This window comes from Barbus barbus (assembly GCF_936440315.1).
Source record: "Barbus barbus genome assembly, chromosome: 17".
In the NCBI taxonomy this organism is placed as follows: Eukaryota; Metazoa; Chordata; class Actinopteri; order Cypriniformes; family Cyprinidae; genus Barbus; species Barbus barbus.
In genome coordinates this window covers 25,969,249-25,975,821 of record NC_136745.1, presented here as the reverse complement: position 1 = coordinate 25,975,821, position 6,573 = coordinate 25,969,249, and the positions used below count along the sequence as shown (strand labels likewise).

Genomic DNA, 6,573 nt, shown 5'->3' with positions numbered 1-6,573 from the left:
ATCTAACCTAGGGGGCCTTTAAAGACATTCTCTGTGAGATAACTGTCACTGAAGGACAAAATACTATACCCTTGAGACCAGAGAACCTCTGTCCATGCATGACTTAAAATACCAAATTTCAGTGATAATATCCACAGAATGTGACAAGGGTGTCACTGTGAGAGCTTTTCAATTTTATAAAATTGGAAATTACATTCTGCCAGTTTCAGCTTACGTCTGAAGGGCATAAAGACCCCGTTCACCTCTCGTCATTGGATAATCCGCTCAGGAGCACACTACAAACTCCATAAAGTGCACTCTGTTGACACTGATCATTTACAAGGACATCTACAATAGCTCTTATTAAAGTGCCCCACTGCAACCCTAAGACTGGGCTGAGATCGAACCGAGACTCACACCTCAAGGTCTCCTTCATGTCAGGTAATAAAGTGAAATTATGTGCCATGACACCGCTTTCTCACATGTAATTGCTTTCGACCTGGTCTCATCATTTGTGATTAACGTGTCATGCAGGGTGAGGGGAAACGTGAGTGCTGTTCTCTAGTCACTCTTTACAGTACTTAGTAAACTTCCCACTTTACAGTCCCTGTAAAAGTTAATGTGAAACAGTGTGTGTTAAGGAGTCACATTATGAAAGCCTGTTTGTGTGTCTCATTGTGGAGATATAACGTCACAATTGGGAGATATTAAGTCATATTGCAACATGTTAAGTCACATTATGAGTTATAAAAACTCAGTTATGAGAAAGAGACTTTGAATTAAAATTTTAAAAGTTGTGAGATAAAATCACAATTGAGAGATATAAAATTGCATTGCGAGTTATAAAATCACAGTTATGAGAAACTGTTGCAGCTGTGAGATGTCAGGATGATGTCATATAAAGTTATATTGCATTACATTGTCACTATGTGAGTTACAAAATTGCAATTATGAGAAAAAAACATTGCAACTGCAAAATTTAAGATAAAATCAAAATTGAGAGATATAAAGTCACATTATGAGGTATATACAAAAACTTATTTATGAGAAGCTGTCATGTCTGTAAGATTTGCAGTCACATTATGGGGATAGAAAATCATATTGCGACATGTAAAGTCACGTTGTGAGTTATAAAATCACAGTTATGAATATAAACATTGCAACTACAAAATTTAAGGTCACAGTGTAAGATAAAACCACAATTAGGAGATATAAATTCCTTTTGTGAGTGAAGTCGCAATTATAAGAAACAGTCACATGTTTAATATTTAAAATCACATTGTGGAGGAGAAACTAATCATATTGCAACATGTAAAATCACAAAATAAGTTATTCAATAACTGACACAATTGCTTCTTTTTTTCATTTCTTGTATTCTAAGGCTTCTATAGCAATCAGCTGATATTATCTAAAAACTGAGCAACATTTAATTGGAGCATATGGTTATTCAAAGCAGTAACACCTATAAGACTATATTTAACAGCTGAACTGTAGTATAAATCTCTGCTGTACAGTTTCATTGTTCATGTTGTACAATCCTGACATAAGCCATTCAGACAGCTGTTGTCGTAGCTATTTTTATCCTACCGTCAGCTCACGGTGGTGAGATCAGGTAAAGTGCCATCAACCTTTCCTGTACATGTGGCTTTTACTCTTCCGCTGGATAAAGCAATTTGCTTTCATACACAAGCGTAGTTGATGAGTTATACATAATTTTCAGTGCTGCTTTTAGTCCCTCTGGTCTTGGGTTAGAATAGGGCTGCTTTTCACAGGGAGATGGGGTTTGTGATCTGTGTCATCCCTGCAGACGCATCTGGAGCAGGTTAGAGTGCAGGCTACTGTCACCATCTTCCACCTCACTTCTCTAATACTCACTAATCTCCAGGGAGCCTGTTTCACCGGAAACAATGGCACATAAATATTTTAGAGCTCTGACAAAAAACAGTCAGCCTGGAGGTTATTATTGTTTGTAGAGGAACAAAACTTTTATGCTGTGAGTTTCACTCTCATGCATGTGTCTTCTTTACTTCCTTCCTAAGGTCTTGAACGAATCTAGCCAAGTGGGTTAGATTTACAGTACTGCTGAAACTAATATTTTCCATAAAAATATTTTCTGATAAGAAAATTAGGAATTTAAACATCCAGCTTTCAATGGAACACATGTGTGAGGAGCAGTATGCTAATCTTGTCTATCTAGCAGAGAAATCTCACACCGATGTAGGCCAGACATGTGCTGTCTATTAAAGGTCAGGGGAAACATGTTTGCCTGAGTTTCCTCCCATTCTCTCTGGAGCTTCCTTTCTCTTTGGAATATCATGACTGTTAAAGATGATTTTCCTGAATATGTTTCGGAAAGTGGCTGTTCGCCAGACAAAAAAAAAAAAAAAAAAAAAAAAACATGGGCTATAAGGAAAAAAAGACAGCAATAATAGACAAATCTCATTGTATGTTAAAACTTATTGACGTTTTCTTGAATATATATATATTCACAAAAATGTACAGTATATATACAATTTTAAAAAGTAAAAATATTTTATTTCTAAAATATATGTAGAATATTTATTTTTTTAAATTATGTATATATCTTGATACTGATATTATATATAATTTAAAAAAATTATATCTATCTAGCTATCTATATATATACATATATATATATATATATAGTGAAACATAATGTTAATACAATTTAGAAAAAAAGCAGTTATTCCTCTTAAACTTTTACTCCAATTCTTTCGAAATAATAAAAACTTTAGTCTTTACATACTCTCCAAATATTAATTTTAGACCACTGCGACCTCGATAGCAACAAATACTGTACAAATACCATTATGACTAATAACACTACATTTGAAGACTGTTAAATTCATCAAGTAAAAATATAATTAGAACACACCATGGGTGAATAAAGAAAAGATCAACTTGTCATTTTTCAGAAACTTTTTTATTTTTGTTCTAATGATGCGTGTCATAAACTCACAAAGAATGACTCTTAATTGGTACATTAGCCTAATTTTTGAATAATATCCCAACAAAAAAAGCAAGAAGAAAGCACGTTTGAGCTGAAGGGTGGAGCACTCATGCAGCAATCAATCAATAATGCATCAAACTTAGTACAAAGCCCTGAAGACACAGTCCCTAGTTTTTCTATGGATGAAATATTGACAGGTTTTAAAGTGACAAGGCACAGAGGTGATTGCTACTCAAAGCGGTCTCTATTCTGCGGCATCTATTCTGGTCTCTCATCCACTCATACAAATGCATAGATGGATAAATAAAGAAACACACTGCAATCCATCCATGGAATTTTTTTTTAAAGCTCTATCCTGAATGACTCCTCAATCTGTGCTTTACTCTTTCCAGGACATAACATGAAAAATAAATGTAGTTTTTGGGAATTACTTTACATTTTTAATGTTCTGAGTTGCTTTTCTTTACAGCGGTTAACCTAGGTTTTTTAAATTTGTAAGTTAGTGGCTAGATGTATTCTACATCTGTTCCACGCCATCTTTATAAACACACACTCGGTTTGACATCAACATGGCCTTGATTTTTGATGAACAAGGATTCACATGTCTTTACGAAAGGGCCTTTCTCATGCTCGTGGAAGCATACACCATGATACAATATAAAAACAGACCATACTGATGCAATTTTGAGAGGGTTTGTCTCTAAGTGTCATCAATACACTTTTGTTTTTTTCATTTATAGAGATATTAAAACAAAATGCGAAGGCCATCTACAGTCAAAACCTCATTATGTGAGGACATCTATGTCATCTTATACTGGCAAAAAAATTTATCCAGATTTCCCATGCTAACGCTGGCTTGATAACACACTTTCCTCTAGAGACAGATTGTGAACATTCTTAAATGAAATACAATACAGGGTCATTCATACAGTTACACATGGTAGTTACTCGATCACACTGACTAATTCCCTGTTGGAATAATCTGGACAAGTTTAAGGGAAAACGCCTTAAGTGGAAAACAACTGCAGCTGCAGCCCATAAATTTACAAATTCTGTTTTACATTGCAATAGTGCAGTGAAATCACAGCAGGAAATGTTCACATGATATTCTCCACTACGTTTTACATTTATAAGCACTGTTTAACAGATATTTTAAGAGATCATTTCTCAGCCTGAGCAGAAAAATAGGTTAAATCACTTGAAAAAGTAGTTGCCACTGATATAATGAATTTCTGTTTTCACTATGTATTGAATTGAATTTAAAATGCAGCAGTTTTATACTTCAGTCCCTGTGACTAATAGTGTCGAGATGGGAGACTATGATATGCTCATTTTCTGGATTGATATGTTAAATCAAGACTACACAATTTCTTACTATAGAGTGCCACCTACTTGTTAAACAAGGTAACACTTTCAAAGGAGTCCTGAATTCCCATTTTCTTGGCGTCAAATATCTACAAGACCTCCCTATTTCATAATATTAATTATAGTTCATGTATGATTACATATATTACAAAACGCTGTATTTAATATACTCTAATACCAGCATTTGCTGAGGTTCACCATTAGAGAATGACTCATTAGAAAATGCTAGAAAACGACTTTCTCTAAATTAAACAGACATGATTCAGCATGTGGTCTCTTGGTCAAGGTTGAAAATGAGGTAGCAGGTCTCCAGATGGTCTGTCCCGATCATGTGCTGGAATTGTGGCTGCAGGTCTTCTGGCGTAAGGCCATTTAGAAAGTGCCCACTGATTTCCTCATAGACCGAGGCGCCAACATCTTCTATAAATCCAGAAAGCAGAAATGCATTTACTTGAGTATGCAGAGACAGTCTGAGAACCAGATGTGTTGGCAAACAGTACCCAGAATTATTCTGATATCTGCAGATGTACTAGATTTATATGACGCAAGACAAAGTCTGTGTGATATTTTTCAATTATCTAAATTATTTTAAATGCTCTGAAACAATGATAACAGTAATCAATTCATGTACCACTGCAACCTTGATGTAATTAGACTGTTAAAACGTTTAATGTTTAAATTCATCATTGAAGTAAAATACAATTAAGACACAACAAGGAAAAAAACAACACAATCAAGTGAATGAAGAAAAAAGAATCTACTTAAAATGTAAAAATGTTTACCCATGTATTTCGCTTTTAACACTTTCATCGCGACAGAGAAACCGTCTGCTTCTTTGAGCTCCAGTTCCACATCAAACGCGTCATTCTCTGAAACGCAGTTCATAGCATCTCTGGCGTAGCTGACCACTTCAACCAGGTCATCATCCTCAGCTTCCTCAAAGTCATCTGGATAGTCAGAGATGTCTTCATCTTCAGACACAACTGTCAAAAGAGAAGAAAAATACATGTAGAGAATCCTCAAAGGTGTTGGAAAAGCCAGGAAAAATATGAAATCATTCTTAGATCACCATCAGCCTACGCCTGTTGCCTTGGAGAAATAACTTAATAATAAAACAATGAAGAATATTAATATGATTACATCACACTCTTACCAATAGATTCCTCAAAAGCCTCTTCAGCCACATTGGCAAGGCTGGAGGACACGTGTTCCCTCGAAACATCCTCTGAGGAGGCATAGCTTTCATGTTCGTCAAAGTCCTCTGAATAATCAGACTCTGTTCCTTCATGGGCCACTTCCTCCTCAGCACTGCATGATGTCTCTGTTTGCAGCATCTTGTTGGAGACGGCTGAGGCACTATCTGTTCTGCTTTCCATTTATGCCATTTCTCCATTAAAATCTTCTTTTGTTTGAGGTCTGGATTCAGCATTCACCTTTGACAGTTCCTTCTCCTGATGCGTGATGAAGTTTCCCAGATGTTCTTGCATGTAGGTCATGCTAAGTATGTTGCTCGCACTCGGCCTATTCTCAGGAACCAAGGACAGCATTTTCTCGATTAATGTATGAATGTCTTCTGATTATCTCTGGGGAATTGTATTGTACTCTCCTTTTATGATCTTGTAAAACAGACTCAGGAGATGTTTAGCTTCAAAAGCTGGTTTGAGGGCACAAAGCTCATAAAGAAGGCAGCCAACCGCCTATATGTCAGATTTGGTGCTGTATGGGACATCCTGACAGAGTTCAGGACTCAGATAGCTAGGGGTTCCCACACAAGTGGAGGCCATATCGAGCGTGTGGTTCATAATCTTTGATATTCCAAAATCTCCAAGCTTTATCACACCTCTCTTGGTTAACAGCACATTGGAAGGCTTGATATCTCTGTGAAGGATCTTTTCAGAGTGGATATAACTGACGGCCATGACTACTTGCAGAAACCAGTCCATCATTTTGCATTCTGCAAAGTATTCGCCACTCTTCTGCTCTTTAATGTGGTCGTCCAATGTTCCACCATCACAATAATACATAACAATGTAAATATGCTCATTAGTCGTGTCAATCCATGTTATAATATGAGGATGCTTCAAGCTCCTGAGAATATCTGCCTCTTGCAACACAACATCTTTGGTCTGTGTTTTTCGGGAACTGTCCACGTGTGCTGCACATCATTTCTTTGTTTCATTAACATCACAACACCTGCTCCTCCTCTGCCAAGTGTCAGGACTTTATCATATTTCTCCATGACACTCACTATTCAATTC

General features: G+C 36.3%; 1 pseudogene across 1 annotated transcript; it reads right to left on the bottom strand.

Annotated features, from left to right (window-relative positions):
* Window positions 1-2,912: 2,912 nt before the first annotated feature.
* LOC306883016 (serine/threonine-protein kinase nekl-2-like) lies at window positions 2,913-6,554 on the bottom strand (annotated as a pseudogene). Its single transcript has 3 exons — window positions 5,469-6,554; window positions 5,098-5,298; window positions 2,913-4,735 (listed from the first exon to the last, which is right to left on the bottom strand). The product of its transcript is annotated as a serine/threonine-protein kinase nekl-2-like (transcript).
* Window positions 6,555-6,573: the final 19 nt, after the last annotated feature.